At 40.0% G+C, this 17,019-nt stretch overlaps 1 protein-coding gene across 10 annotated transcripts in view; it reads right to left on the reverse strand.

The window, feature by feature from the left end:
- MDFIC2 (MyoD family inhibitor domain containing 2) overlaps positions 1-17,019 on the reverse strand; it is a 235,576-nt gene that overhangs the window by 175,289 nt on the left and 43,268 nt on the right. Inside the window, exon 2 of one of the 10 annotated variants that reach the window (XR_006102347.1) lies at positions 14,018-14,248. The exons of 8 other annotated variants lie outside the window; for them this stretch is intronic. The gene's annotated coding sequence lies outside the window, so the exon portion shown is untranslated. Of the gene's footprint in view, positions 1-217; positions 267-14,017; positions 14,249-17,019 lie in introns of those variants that run through there. One more of the 10 variants, XR_006102348.1, reaches the window with a different exon arrangement.

The following is a 17,019-nucleotide window of genomic DNA, read 5'->3' on the forward strand; positions in this document are numbered from 1 at the left end:
TGCTAAGGGATTGTTATTTATTATAGCACTAATATTGTGCTGGATGCATTAGAGACCGGCATGAAGACAAGGTCCCTGTCCTAGAACACGTACAGGCTAAGTGGTTGATCCTGAAAACACTTAAGTTGGTGATGAAATTTATTCACATATATAATTTGAGAAGGGGGGTGGTGGTGAAGGAAGGAGGATGTCATTCTCTAGATCATATAAAATTTACCTGAATATGAAGAGATCCTTGTATGCAGCTGAAGAGGCCTGGTATCACCCCCAATGGTCTATATACCCATTCATAGAATGCTGGAATTAAATTAGACTGTATTGAAATCCCATAGCATCCCACACCATTCTCCTCAGAACATGATTTCAATAGCATTACATGTAAGTTTTAATTAGAGCCAACAATTGACAGAGGGCTTCACAGTGAGTCAGTTCTATTACAAATTTGAAAAAGAAAGTTTCCTGGCTCTGATTAAAAGCTAGAGCTGTCAGTCATAGAATCTTAAAGCTGGGAGGGATCACAAGGATCTCCTTGCCAACTACAGCACTCCTGAAAGGGTCCTATCCAGCTTCTGTTTAAAGACCTCCAGAAATTGAGAATCCATCATGCTCTGAGGCAATCTTTTTCAATGTTGAAGTGTTCTTATAGTTTAAAAAAAGTCCTTCCTAATATTTAGAAGGAATTTCCTATCCTGTAATATGAATCCATCAGTCCAGGTCCTAGTCTCAGGTGCAGCAGAAAACACAAATGCGCCATCTTCTAGATAACATCCTTTCATATATTTTAAGATCAATATCATGTCACCTCTAATTCCTCTTTTCTCCAGACTAAACATACTCAGTTCTCTAAGTCCTTCATCATAAGTCTTGGTTTCCAGACCTTTGGTCATCTTAGCTGCCCTTCTCTGGACACTGTGCTCCTATTGTTGCAATTTAGAACAGCATTTGGTGTTGTTATTTTTTAATGCTGACTTATTTTCAGCTTGTGATCTATTAAGACCCCTAGATCCTTTTCATGTGTACTGCTTTCAAGCTAGGTATCCCCATCCAATTTTTGTGCATTTTTCCTGCCTAAATGTAGTACAATTGACCTTTGTTATATGCAAAGATTCCATTCTGGATCCCTGCCCCCCCCCCATGGATGGCAAAAACCACAGGACCTCAAGTTCTGTGGTTTTCAGTGGTGTTGCATATGTGCCCTGTGACTGCATGTGTGCACAGCCATCAACGTCAATGGGGCTTGCCTTCTGTTGATGCTCAAATCCATGGATGACAAGCCCTCAGTTGGGGCAGATGCACTGTATCTTTATCTTTATCCCTGTTTAAATTCATTTTGCTAGATTTGGCCTAAACTGTCAAGGTCATTTTGGATTCTGTTCTTCTTCTCTGGGGTATTAGCTATGTCCCCCAATCTGGTGTCATCTGCAAATTGCATATGTATGTTTTCTATACTATTATCTAAGTCATTTATCAAAATGTTAAACATACACCAGAACTCTGTGCTGCCCTACTAGTCACTTCTCTCTAGAATGAAGAGCATCCTTTGGTGAGTACTCTATGGGTTCAGTCTGTCAACCAATTACAGATTCATCTAACATTGTCTAACCCTCCTTTTACTAGTTTACGGGGGACATACCAGTTTACCATTACAACATTGCAAGTGCGCCATTGGCACACTGTGACATCGTAATGGTGTCACAAGAGGAACCCGCTTTTCACTGGTTTTTTTTTTTTTTTTTTTTTTTTTTTTTTGTCTGTGGGGAAGTCTGGAGGTCTGGAGGCTGCGGCTTCCCTGTGGACCAAAACTAGGCACCGGGAGACCGTCCTTTTTGGACGGTCTGTCCCATGCCTATAAGAAGGAAAGACTTCCCCACACCCCATACCTTAAATGCCAACTCATTCTTCGCAGTCAATTTTTGAGTTGAAGTGTCTGCCTCCACCATCACCCCCTTCGAAATCAGGAAAGTTTGTAGCAAGAATTCCTTCACTGGGCAAATAAAAATAAATGTAGAAAATATACATAGGGGACCAAGTCAAAAGCCTTACTGAAATCAAAATATACTACTTCTGCAACACTTATCTGATCTACCAAGCTTTTAACTCTGTAAAATTTTTTTGATAAGATTAGTTTGGCATAACTTGTTTGTGAGAAACCCATGTCAGCTCTTAGTAACCACAGTATTCCTTTCTAAGTACAGACAGACTGAATATTTAATAATCTGTTCTAGAACCTTTCCTTGTACCAACATCAGACGGGTCCATAGATGTTCGAGTCCTCTTTTTTGTTATTTTTGAAGATGAGCACAAGATTTGTCCTCATCCAATCTTCTGGGTCACCTCCTGTCCTCCAAAAATTCTCAAAGTTGATTGACAGTGGCACTGAAGTTCTTTCAGCTCATCTGACCCTGGATACTTTACATTTTTTAATGTAGTTAGATATTCCTTTACTAGTTCTTTATCTGTTCTGGACTGTATTCCTTTTACTGCATGATTTGTTCCATTTTCACCAGTTAGAATGTCAAAGTAGGGGACAAAGAAGGTATTAAACATTTTGGTCTTCTCTCTGTCCCCTACTAGTATTTCATCATCTTCACTACATAGAGGCCCTACTATTTCATTGTTCTTCCTCTTGTTTTGTACATAACCAGAATACACTCCTCCGCACCTTTATTAATCATGTCTAGTGAGCTTTAGCTTTTCTAACTTTCACTCTACACGTTTTGGCTATTTGTTTGTATTCCTCTTTGATGGTTTTCCCCTACTTCCATTTCTTATACTGTACAGGTCTCTTTTAAACCTCAGCTCATCTGAAAATTCTTGTACATCAACCCTGGGGCCTTATGGCATGGCAAAAGAAAGCTGGCATGCACTCTTTTTTCTTTTTGGAATTTTTTGCAACTGTGGCTTTAATATCTTGCTTTTAAGAAACTCAGTGCATCATGAACTTCCTCCCATTTGACCATTTCTGACCATGGGACCTCATATAGTATTTCCCTAAGTGTACTTGAATCAGCTTTCTTGAAGTCCAGAGTGTGAGTCTAATTACATTTAGCTTCCCCTTTCCTCTTTGTAACAAATACCAAGAAGACATGGTCACTTCCATCCAAGGATTCCAGTATTTCATAGAATCATAGAGTTGGAAGAGACCACTAGGGCCATCCATTTGCACCGCATTGACCAATTCCTCTCTAATTATTTTAGTGATTATGGCAATCCTTTCTACATTCTTACAGACTGTCTGTCTAATGATCAGCTCTAGAATCCCTCCAGGTATTGATGTCAATTTGTTACAATCAAGACCATACCCTACATTTTATAGGGTGAAATGATTTAAGATCTGTATATAATGAAATAAGCATGGATTTGATTCTATGAGGTCAACTTAAAATGGAATTGAATTTCTTCTTTTACTATTTGATGTATAATGTAAGTATTAATTACATGGTTTAGTTAGAACATATTTACCCGAGTTTAAGAATGGCAAACAAAATATTGTGTATAAACCAAATTGCAACATGATGATTAAAAATACATGAATAATGAGAAAAACTGTTTTAATGACAAAATCCAAGGAGATAAATCAAAGATGTGCTCTTCAAATAAAATGTTGGTTTGTAATTAAAAAAGAACTTCAATAGAAACAGAAGAAAAACAATGTGTGTCAAAAGCATTTGAAACATCGTTTGAGTAAAATAAGGAAAAGAAAAAAAACTGAAATGGAGGGTAAAACTAGGAAGCATTTAACACTAATATGATTGTAACCAATTATAAATGATAGAAAGAATGCTTGTGATATTTTTGTTTATGAGGTTGGGGGGGTTCTTTCAACAGGAAATTAGTGGACTGAGACATGACTATGATATTTGAAGGTACATGAGCTATCTTATGTTGAGTCAGAATACCAACTCATTCATGTAACCCTAGAAAGGGGATTGTTTAGGAGTATTCACAAGGTGTTAGCCCCTTTTCTGGGGAAAAAAGAAGATAATTCAATTAAGATTCAGGTCCTGTTCATTAAGGCTGGCCTGGGGGCAGAGTCGGGGCATCAGGTCTACATGACGCATGCCAAGACTCTGCCCCCCCCCCCCCCGGGTGCCATGACACCATGCACCCCTCCACACAGCGCGTGGCATCATGGCGCTCCTCCGGCACTGCGTCCACACAACACAGCATCAAAGGAACACCACCAAGCTATGGCAACACAGCTATGGCATCCTTTCCAGGGTGCAAAAAATGAGCTGCTTTCTGGCTAAAACAGCCCCATAGCTTCCTTTAGCAGAGTTCACAAGTAGAAACACTGAATCTCATGGGACTCTCTGAGACTAGTTTTAGAAAAGTAAGGCAAACAAGCAGTATGCTGGTTTCACAGCTAAACGCTTTATTAATGACATTTAAAGGAACAATCAGACATATTTACATGCAGTGCGTAAGCCTTGGCTAACTACAGAAAAGTTTCAAGAAGGTGAGCAGCTCAGTAGAGCCTGCATTCACCATCTTGATGGAGGGGAAAAGAGAGAGAGAAGTCTTTTATGTGCTTGCAAACATGCCTGGAAGGTCCTCTGGCCACATCATGTGATTGCTTAGATACAACTCCACAATGGGTGGCTGAGTAAATGGGAAAGGCCCTAGAGACAACATGTGTAGGGTAGAGGCATGCAGGAAACCCTTGCTGTCTAGAGCCCCATTGCTTTAATAGCAAATGGATGAAGGGGGTTAAAGAGAATCCTTGGCTGGGAAGCATTTTCCAACAGGCATATATCTGTGGTCCCAGGTAGGACTTTTCCCAAGGGATGTCCACACAAGGGAAAAACTCATACTCACCTCAAACCTAGTGGAGCACTTCAGACAATGTATAGCCAGTTCAGCAGCAAAACTGCTTCTTTTAGCCTCTAATCTGTTGGCCAACTTTGAAAAATAGCCGCTGAAGCAAGTTCAGGGACCTGTATTGGAGCCAGACCTTGTTTTTGTGTGTTATATGAATCGCATGCTCTGTACAACTGTAGATGATTCTTGTGGTGTCATGTTTAATGGCCTCACCAGCAGTTATCCCTTGTAACGTCACGATGATCTACTACTACCTCTGACATGACAAGCAGCTGTCCATAGGTTTCAGGATTGGCATTGAAGTCTCCAGGCCTGAAACTGTTTATCCTGACAAACCTAAACTTCCATAATCCTGCCTGATTCTTCACTTTGGGGATACCTTTCCATCTGAGGTCAGGAGGACAAAATATCCTCCACCTCCAAAAAAATGTTAGTAACTGGTTTGGGGAAGTGTTGGTTTTCTCTAAACTAAATAACTTTCAAGCAGGTGTTATCTAAGGGTCTAAGAGGCTGCAAAATGGGGCAGCTGCCTATCCTTCTCTAGATATACAGTATCTATCACTTTCATGCCACATTTATTGTCATGGCTCCTGCAATTTGCAGGCTGGTGCATTACCTAGAATGTAAATCATAGAATCACAGAATATATCATGATATTCTGAGAAAGCAAGATCAAGAATTAAAACAGTCCCATTTGGCAGCGTAGATAGATACTTAGGAACCATAGTTCAGGAGAGTGGATATGTGCTCTGTTGCATAGAGTTCTAAGTAGCTCACCAAATTACAGATCCAAGGATCATGTGGGATGGAGCCACAGCAGTTAAACTGATAGGAAACTGGTATAATTATCTAGTTCAATACACAATAAACCTAGGTCATTCCTATTTGTTTTAACTGAATGCTGATTTACACTAGCAATGGATTTCTGGCAAGGGTAAACTCAGTAGTCATTCTGAATAGTCCTATGTGTTTTGTCATATAGTTTATTAAAATGAGACTTGGAGGTCTTGTTATCTCAATCAATGTCATTGTCTCTGTAGAATTATGTTCTGATTTCTGAAGGTGATTTTTAACCCACCCTTACATAATAGTGTGATACTACAATTTGTCTTTATGTCAGTCTTGATGTAATGTAATAGGAGTAGCTTAAGCACATTTGCCCACAGTCCTACCTGAAGATATAGCCGGGCTCTTATTACAAAGACTGCAGCTGTATAAATACACCATGCCATCTGTATATGGCAGGGGAATTGAGCCGGTAGAAGCCTAAGACCTGTGTCAGTGTTCCCACAGAAGGACTGTTTATGAACAGATGTTATGTGGTGTTTTTCACAGAAAATGGACTCTGGAGAGGGAAAATGTCTATCAATTACTGAGGTATTATGTAGAACAGCAATTTTTAACCTTGAGAATGATACTTTAAAGTTCTCTGCTAAAAAAGCCAACAACACTAAAATACTGTGACCACTTTCTTTGTGTGAAGGTAAGATATAGCCTTGGATATTATGTTCAACTTTTAAAATATTTTTTCTTGTTACATAGAGAGTGTTTGAGAGGAGAAATGAACAGTGGGCCACACAACCCATTAACCTTGCCCAACCTTTAAGAAGATGAATATGTACAGACCTATCAACAATAGACTTAAGAAAAAAACTCTAGATTTAAGATTTAGGCATCTGGATAAATTAAAGGTCAAGTGCCCAGGACTAGGACTAGCCACATGAATAGTGCAATCATAACAACATAGTTAACATTTATATAGCTCTGTTTGGATGTACAGAACAATGTTCTTACAACATCCTTGTAGGACAGGCTGGAATTATAATGTTTGCAGGCAGGACACTGGCATAAGGGTATATAGGGTTGTTTTCACTGACATTCACTGACATTATCTATGAAAGGAAGAGCACAGTCACAGACAACCTGCCCCTTTACGCCAAATCACCACCCAAGGTCTCCAGTTAACATTCATACAAGAGATGAACTCCAGGACTGGTAATTATCACCTAGATCTTTTAAGTGTTACACATTGCTATGGTACAGATTTCACATGCCAGCATGACAAAACATGGTAATATCTTTAATTATTTTGGATAAATTAAATATACTTTCTTGTTTGAAAAAATAAAAAAGTGTTTTGCGTGCATTTATAGAAGTGTAGTTTCCAAGTCAAGGCAAGTAACAGTCCCACAATATTCTACACTGGTCAGGCTTCATCTGGAGTACTGTCTCCACTTCTGAAATGATTCTTAAATCATTTTAAGAAGGATATAAACAGGTTGGTGCAAGCTCAGAGAAGGTCAACAAGGATAATGAGAGAAAATGAAGAACAAAACATGAAGAAAGGTTGAAGGAGGTCAGCATGGTCATCTTGGTGAAGAGAAGACTCAAGGGTAACATAACTTGTTTAAAGGTGGTTAGGCCGCTCCTGAAAAAACCTTCCCTGGACCCCCTGGATATGAAGAATTATAGGCCGGTGTCATTGCTGCCATTTTTGAGCAAGGTGATCGAGAGGGTGGTTGCCTTTCAGCTCCAAGCTGTCTTGGATGAAGCCGATTATCTAGACCCATTTCAAACTGGCTTTAGGACAGGCTTTGGGGTTGAGACTGCCATGGTTGCCTTGACCGACGATCTGCGTCTGAGCATTGACAGGGGGAGTGTGACCCTGTTGGTGCTCTTAGACCTCTCAGCGGCTTTTGATACTATAGATCACGGCATCCTCTTGGACCGCCTGAAGGGGTTAGGTATTGGGGGCACTGCTTTGCAGTGGTTCCGGTCCTTCCTCTCGGGCAGGTCTCAGAGGGTGCTACTCGGGGACTGTAGCTCCAGTAAGAGGTACCTCACTTGTGGGGTTCCTCAGGGGGCTATTTTGTCCCCGATGTTATTTAACATCTATATGAAGCCGCTGGGTGAGATAATACGGAGTTATGGTGCTGGGTGTTATCAGTACGCTGATGACACCCAAATCTATTTCTCCGTATCTCGTTCGTCGGCCTCGAATTCCGATGGCATCTCTTCTCTCAATGAATGTCTTCAGGCGGTAATGGGCTGGATGAGGAAAAACAGATTGAAACTGAATCCAGACAAGACGGAGGTGCTCATGGTAGCGGCCCCGAAACCAAGAATTGGGTTGCAACCTCCAGTCCTGGATGGGGTCACACTCTCCTCCAGCGACTGTGTTCGCAGTCTGGGGGTGCTCCTTGACTCGTCGCTCCTGATGACAAATCAGGTAAATGCGACGGTCAGGAGTGCCTGTTATCAGCTTCGGCTGATACGCCAGCTGCGCCCTTTTCTGGAAGTAAGGGATCTCGAGACGGTTGTGCACGCACTGGTAACCTCACGCCTTGATTTCTGTAATGCACTCTACATGGGGCTACCCCTGTGCTTGACTCGGAAATTACAGCTGGTTCAAAACATGGCAGCCAGGCTTGTGTCAGGTACATCTAGGAGGGACCACATTACTCCGGTTTTGAGGTCCCTCCACTGGCTGCCTATCAGCTTCCGGGCCCAGTACAAGGTGTTGGTTATCACCTTTAAAGCCCTAAATGGCTTGGGTCCAAACTATCTTAGAGACCGCCTCCTCCCCTACAATCCTCCCCGCGCTCTCCGGTCCTCTGGGAGGAACTTGCTGCAGCCTCTAAAATCTAGGCTTGCGGCAACCTCCCAGAGGGCGTTCTCTGCTGTTGCCCCCAAACTCTGGAATGACCTGCCGGATGAGATCCGTCAGATAACATCATTAGACAGCTTTAAAAAAGCGGTCAAGACGGATCTCTTCCGGCAGGCCTTTCCAGATTAACCATCCCGGCCCAGGTTCCCTGATTCCCTCATTCCTCCCGTGGCCCCATCTTAGAGATGGTTGAGGATCAACAGAGGGATATCAGGGTTTTTAGTTTTTAGTTTTAATTGCTGTTTTTATCCTTGATATTGTATTTTTAATATGTTATACTATTTAATACTGTCTTAAGGGGGGGAGGGATAAAGTGTTTTTAATTGTCATATTTTATATTTTACTGTTGTTAACCGCCCGGATTGGTTTACCAGAGGGCAGTATACAAATAAATATTATTATTATTATTATTATTATTATTATTATTATTATTATTATAACTGGACTCTTTAAATACTTCAAGGGCTGTCACAGATAGGAGGGGCAGGTCTGTTCTCTCCTGCCCCAGAGGGTAGGGTCAGGTCTAATGGTTAGAAGTTACAGTAGAGTAGATTTTGATTTAACAGTAGAAGAAATTTCTTGACAATAATAGTGTTCAACTATGGAACCAATTACCTAACAAGGTGGTGGGGTCTCATGCTCTGGCTCACTTCAAAAAGAGCCTGGGCAGCTGCTTGTTGAGGATGCTTTAGCTGGATATCGTGGATTAAGCAGGGAGTTGGACTCAAGGGCCCATGAGGCCCTTCCTACTCTGTGAGATTAGGGATAAGATTCTATAAAATCAGGGATTCTATTATTATATTTGACCCGTCTGGCTAGCACATATGGTCTGTGTGAGGCCTTGCAAGGAGGGGCTTGCAGTTCTTGGCCCTCAACCAGTTCCTGGCCCTCAACCAAAAATGATTCACATTTTGGCCCATATATGCTTTGTCTGGAGGATCCATAAATTATTTTCCATTCTTCAGAGCATGACTCTTCCATATTTAGATGAACACATAGCCCTAGTGAGGTCTACATGATGACATCTTTAGATAGCCTACAGATGGGAATCTCAGACTTTGGGGCTGAAGTTGACCCTCCTGAGGTCCCAAATCATATGTCTGTATGACTGACTATTTATGTAGCCACATTTGCAGATGCTGGGTAGAACATAAAACTGGGAGGGGTCATGGTCCAGATGTTTTCACTCTTAATTAGAATAGCAGGATATGGTTGGGAGGAAGGGCCATGATGCTATATTAGCTAACCGTGACAAGGAAAGCACAGTACCTTGAACAACAAGGAGGGAATTTCAAGACCAGGGACCAAATCTCATTCACGTTGGTGGGAGATGTGCTTTCTTAAATTGCTCCACATCTACTTGCAGCAATAATTTGTTTTATTTATATACCGCTATTCCAAAGATCATAGCGGTGAACAGCAAGTAAGCTAATTTGCCCCCAACAGTCTGGGTACTCATTTTAGCGACCTCGGAAGGATGCAAGCCTGAGTCAAGCTTGGGCCCTTTTGCTGGTCTTGAACTCGCAACCTTGTGGTTTTGAGTGAATGGCTGCAGTACAGGCATTTAACCACTGCGCCACCAGGCACCACCCATAAGACTATGAGCCAATATATTGCTTTGCAATAATTCAGAGCCGGGGGGGGGGGGGTTCTTTCTTTCTTTCTTTCTTTCTTTCTTTCTTTCTTTCTTCTCTTTCTACAGTTCTGAGAATCCTAGCATGGCTATGTTCTGATCTAGAATTATCCAAGTAGAATTACTGCAAAGTCATTTGGTCTCCCCTTTTACAGTCTCATCACTAACTGTCATAAAGAAGCAGTTCATTAAAAATAATAATACAGTAAAAAAAAAAGTCGTGGCAGTTGCTATCACCATTTATAGTAAGTCCATATAGTGTGGTGGTTGTTTTTGTTTTAGAATGTCTGTTCTTAGGTAATAACCCCCAAACTGTACCTCACTTCTGCAGCTTTCAAAAGCCTGTAAAAGTAAAGCAGGATTTTCAGCTGGAACATAAATATATATCTGCTGTTATATCACAGATATATCTGGAAAAAATATTTTTGGTGCATTTTTTTGTATTATTGACATGCTTCTAGTAATTTCCCCACTTCACTTTATTTCAATACAAAAATCTAACGAAAAATCACCAGAATGTTCAGTCTGCAATTTGCTTTGGACTGTAGATCTAGAACTTCATTTTATCTTCCTTTTTAATCAAACCAAACTAATCCAAACTTCTTGGACAGTTATGTGGATTGGAACACAGTTATTCTTTGCATTTGCATTCTTTTCATCTCCAAGTGGTTTGGTGCGGTTTTCTGGTCAAAATAGTGTACAAAAATTTCCGTACCAAAAAAAGCCATGTATTAGGTGAAATTGCATACAAAATGCATATGTTAAGAGAAATTAAATTTAGGGAAAATTAATTTAAAATGTGAGTACTCCTGTATTATTTCCATTTTAAACCATAGACTAGTACAGAAATTGAATGAAACAGGATTGTTGTTGTGTGCCTTCAAGTCATTTCCAAGTTACAGAGACCCCAAGCTGAAACTATCACATGGGTTTCTTGGCAGAATTTGTTCAATTTGCCTTTGCCTTCCTCTCTCTGAGGCTGAGAGAGTGTGACTTGCTCAAGGTCACCCAGTGAGGCTCCATGACTGAACAGGGACACAGACTGGAAATAAAATGATCCAAGACACATGACAGTTTCAGAGAAGAGTCTAAAGAACAGAAATTCTTGAAAGGTAAGTGTAAATATGAGTGGAGGGGGGATAAGAGACCGTATGTACAGGCTGAGGTAGGTTGGGAGGAAATAGAGATGGAAACGTTTTAAGCAGATCTTGAAAGGAAAAAATCCATCAAACATTCACAGGCCACACAGGCTAGAGGATTCTGGGAACTGTAGTCACTATTAATTCAGTGAAATTTACACAACTGGTTTTTTTTTCCATATCATTTTTTATTGAATTTTCCATCCATTATCACAGTGGCATAAATCAAGCCTTACATATGTTCTCTTAATTTTACATTGTATGCATTTTTCCCCATCCACAAAGTTAATTACCATTTTTATTTCACTTCCCTTCCCCAAATTTCTAGAATTTGGCTTAACCATTATTACACCTTGCAGTTCTTGTGACACTTCTGTAAGTATTATACATTCTCATTCCCTTCCTCCCACCTTTATTTTATGTTACTATGTTCTGATTGTTACTATTATTATTTTCCCCCGTTTTCCTGAGGGTCTTCTATATTAATTGTAACATTAACGTCTCAAAAGCTTAAAGGTTTTCCCTTTAACTTAACGCTTTCTTTCTTGTCCCTTTGCTTCTCCACTTTCCTTCTAGTTTTCACTATCATTTGGTTGAAATTTACACAACTGTTGATTTGCTATTCAGCAATTGATTCAATGGGTCTACTTCAGTTGGCACTACTAATAGGATTCAGGCCTAAAGATTCTTTAGTGTAATTGCTGCCATGCAAGGAGGGAATCAGTATTTTGGTAGAGTCAGAAAGCAATGAAATGGAATCACAAGTCACAAAATATTGATTTTATTTATTTATTTATTTAATATAGCACCTTTCTCCCAAAATGGGATCTGTTTGGGGAAAATAAAATGAAACAAAGAAAGACATGTTTATACATCCCTAAATATGCATGCCTTGCAGATCAGCCATTCTCAACCTGCTGCCCTTCAGATATTTTTCACTACTGGTCTCATGAACATCAGCTAACATGGTCCAGGGACCATAGGAAGTCCAAGTATGCAGAGGACACCCATCTGAGAGAGATAAATGTAGCTATAATAAGATGTTTATGTATATTGTTACACTTGAAGACTTCCTCCATTATGTCCACACACTTAATATTCCAAATAATATCCTGAACTCTGCAGATGTAGAAATTTCTCATTCACACATTCAAATGTCCCGGTTCAGATAGAGTAACTGGGCCTATTTGTTTGCCATCATACTGACTCAGTGGCTCAGACACTTCCCCCCCCCCCTTCTCCAATGGCTTCAATTGCTGCAAAATTAATTTAGGAGTGGGGCAATCTGGAGATGAGAGGAGGGTGAAGAATCTTCCCTTCAATCAGAATAAAAGCAAAGGAGAATCTGCAGTTGCAATCATCATGGAGTAGAATAGCCTGTGTTATGTGAACATGAATTGCTTCTTCCAGCAAGGAATATGGAGTGTTTCAACAAAATGGAAAGGGGGGTAAAACTTGAGAATTACAAAATTATTTTTGTGGTGGAGATCCCCTTTGAATCTTCAGAACGGAGGTCTCTCTCAGTCTCTGTCCCTCATTCAGGCATGGAAATCCCCTCCAAATGGGTTTTAGATTACACTTCAACCTCTAATTTCCCCTCCAAAAAGGAACAATATTGCAGGGAATTATTCCTAATTTGAAAATATTCTTTTAGACCTGATTTTTGTCTATCTATCTGTTTGTTTTTAAATAAAGCTTGTATTTTAAGGCTTAATTTTACTGGGTCTCTTCTCTCCATCGCTTTCCTTTTGCTTTATGAATCCATCCTGTTTGTGCCTGGCTGTATGCATCTGTGTGCCAGGACTGCACAGTGTCATAGGACTGAAATCTTCAAGGTGGTCCAACACTGGGATAGATTCATTATAAACTTACTTGGAGAGCCCTCAGCCCCAGAACAATGTTTGATATACATTAACAGTGCAATGGTACAGAAGTCCCAATGAGTTCAGTGGGACTTGCCCATAGATAAATGCATACAGGATTGTAGCCTGAGACTTTTTAAAAGGTCTATTGGATTCTTGCCTGATGAAGAAGCCAGTGGAGCTTTGAAAGCTTGCAACAAGTATATTGTGCCTTTTGGTTGGCCAATAAAGGTATCACAGTTTAGTGGGTTTTTTTTATTGGAATGCATGCATTTCTTTATGACAATCATGTTTTCCCCAGCTATGTCTTTCTTACCTAATTTCATTCCATTTCAGCCATGGAGCTAAAAGTATTGTACATGGTTTTTTACCCAATCTCATTTTTATCCTAACAACAACACTATGAAGTAGGTTAGGCTGAGAAGCTATGGCCCAAGGTAACAGCATGAGAACTATGTTATGAGTTACAGTATGAGGAACCTGGGATTAGACCTGATCTATAATATAGAGTATATTGGGCAGGGAGGTGAGTGTAAACACAGAGTTCATGTAGTGACCATGGAACTTAGAGGTTTGGAGCAAGTCTGAAAAATGAATTTTGATTTTGCAGTAAGGTATTGTATAGTGATATATTTATTTTTCATCAGGATGTGTGCTCACATGCACATACCCAGAGTATTGTATCACTTGGTTTGGGGTTGTTCTATTGGGGGGCTATTTTAAACTCCACACATTAATTCCAAGTTTTCACTACTTAATATAGTAGTTCTGTATGTTCTTCCTCATTAATAACATTTGCCCATTTGTAGCCCTGATCACTCCATTGTGACCACAATCTGGCATTGCTTGGTTGCATCCCAGTTTTCATGTGCAAAATATTTGAGAGTATGCTCACCTTACAACAAGAGCAAGTGTTGCTTCACAGGGTCAACAAGGTTCTTTCTATGGTTTTTGTTGTTATTGTTGTTGTGAAGCTCCAGTCATAGAGTTGCCTTACTGGATTGCTGGGCATAAATACAGTTTTAAGCTCTTATTATTTATTCAGTTTTTGTCCTTGCTGATAGGAGTTGTGTGAAAAAATGTTCTTCTCTTTATAAGCTAAATGTGAATGTTTTATTTATATGCACTGAAGAGAGAGAGAAAAATAACCGTATTAATGTTTACCTAACAAGCTAGAAAAAAGTGCAGTAACATAATAGTAGAGTTCATAAGTATCCTGGCTTGTAATTTTTGGTGTCAACATTGGAATTGCAGAGAGAGCTTATGCAGACATTGCACGTATACAAGTGCAGTTTAGATCTACATCTATAAAAATAACATCTGTTTAAGCATACATTACATTTAAAAATAACTGTACAGTGATCAGCTGGTTAAGTACAGTTAACCAGATGTCGTTTTAAAGTGCCAGATGGAACAATGAAACTAAGATTGAAAATAAAAAAATACTGTGAAAGGTCAAATCAATTAAGCAACCTGTTTTGTTGGCATGTAACAGTTAAAAGTAAGTTTAAACTACTTAAGGAGAGAACAGGATGAAGATGAAGCAGTTAATTTTAACTTGTTATTTAGCAATGATCACAATAAAATGTTTGCTGTCTGTAACATTAAGGATTGCATGATAAGTCTCCTCCATTTTCCCATACTTGTGAAATACAATTAAAATATACATTTTAATTTTATTTGCAATGTGTGTGTAAATAACATTGGCATTTGAATTACCACTGACTGTGCAACAGTTATAAAACATTATTCCTGTGTTCTTACCTAGGCTGATCAGATGATCATTTGTGTGTGTGTGTGTGTGTGCGCGCGTGCGTGCATGTCCGTAAGTGTATAAGCAAATTTACATCATACATATAAAAGAATGAGTAAAAACAGACAATTGAGGTGATACATTTCTTCATAAATTGTGTGAACATGTTTTTTTCAATAGAGGCCATAAGAAGTTGTCTAATATAACTCTCCACATTAGAATCACAAATATACAGATTTATCAACCACCCAAGGATCATCTGGTTACCTCAGACTGCTGAAATTTAGACTCTCCTCAGACACTTTTCAGTGCACAATCCATTTGTGTGATGGGAAAGAAAGAATGTAAATTTCTCTTTCATGCATTTGAAGTAATCTGTGTTCTGACAGATCCTCGCAGAAACTCACCAATTAAACCATCCTTGGAGTGATGCATATTCCATGAGAAAGAGCTATGTGTAAACAGTCCCTACTCACCAGGTTAGACTGCTGCAATGTACTTTACATGGGGTTACCTTTAATAATTATCAAGAAAATGCAGCCAGTTCAGAATATGACAGCCACATTCCACATTGGGACCATACTTGATGAGCATGTTATGCTAGTGTTTCAATAAGCAATCACCTGCATGGGGTCAGTTCAGCCTTTAAAATATGACTTTAAAATGTGACGTTGTGACTTGGGAAAGGTACTTGAAGGATCAGCTGCTACCACTTGTGCATTTCTGTACTTTGAGATTATCATTACAACAGTAATTCCCAAAGTGGGTGGTACAGCCCTCCTGGGATGTGATGGAAAGATCTAGGGGGAGGTGAGGGGAAAGGGGGGCAGCAGGGGATGTAGCAGGGGGTCTTTCAGTCAAAGTATTAGTGTGCAAGAAAGATAAGGGGCATCAGTCACCTTTAGGGTCATGATGGGGATGAAGGTTATATGAAACTTCTTTTCAGGGTCCCTTACAACCACCGCAGAATAGGTGGTTCCAGCTCCCAAAACAGGAAGCAGAATCACTCATGAAGCTGGATTTCTCCTGCACCTCATTCCCAAAGCTGGAGATTGCTGTCTCTCATTATAACAACATCCTTCAGCTTTGGGTATTAAGAGGATGAAGAATCCCTGGATTCCTCCTGTTCCCCATTTCCAAAGCTGGAGGCTCTTGTGTCAGTGACAGAAAGCAGCCTTCCTCACACTCACTTGCTCCCTGATTCTCTTGCCAACTTCTCTCTCCCTCATGGATAGGGCCAGGGCATACCAGGCGCACAGAGGAACCCAGAAATTCCTGCCCTGTCTCCTTCTTTTCTCCCAGAGGGTGTTTGAAATGGTCAGAGAAAGGAGAGACCTCATTTGCCTGACTTTCTGGCCATACTTTCTCTTCCACTAAACATCTTGTGTCTTACAAGGTGCATTAATGCTATACCCCATTTCTTCCAAAAGACAGATGTTTAGGGAGCAACAGAGTTATTATTATGGTGATGGTTGTCGTGTCACCCCACTAAAGGTGTCACCCAGTGCAGCCCAGATCCCCATGCCCCATAGTGACACCTCAGCCACAAGACCAGCATATGTGAGGGGCTTTTTGGTCACTGCTCAGCCAGCTACTAGGTTGCTGTTCCAATGGTGACCCTGTGGCAAAGGGAGCAGCAACCAAGATTGATTGTTTTGAATTGCTGTAGAACAGTAGACCTAATATCAAGAAATACATGGGGAGGGAAACTACAGTTGTCACCCAAGTGGAGATGGAGCAGTAGCCCAAAAACATTTGGGGACCACCGCATTACAGTATCATTTCTGATTATGTGAAGGATTTTAGTGGCATCTTTTTGGTCATTGTTCATCTGAGAGTCTTCCTGGGGCCCTTTTATACTACAATTACAACACTATCATTCCAATGTAATGGCCATGGATTCCTATGGAATCTTAAAATTTGAAGTTCGGGGAATAGTGCATAGGATTGTCCATGGATTTTAAACACAGACAGCAACCCATTTAATTTTTACAACATCCTCTTTTTTTGTTTTGCAGAAATACTGATACTTTATTTTGCCTTATTTGCAGCTGCCTCAGCACCATCTTGCAATTGTTTTTTTAAGTATTACTATTATTATTATTATTATTATTATTATTATTATTATTATTATTATTATTATT

Source organism: Sceloporus undulatus, chromosome 2 (assembly GCF_019175285.1).
Source record: "Sceloporus undulatus isolate JIND9_A2432 ecotype Alabama chromosome 2, SceUnd_v1.1, whole genome shotgun sequence".
NCBI classification, from domain to species: domain Eukaryota; kingdom Metazoa; phylum Chordata; class Lepidosauria; order Squamata; family Phrynosomatidae; genus Sceloporus; species Sceloporus undulatus.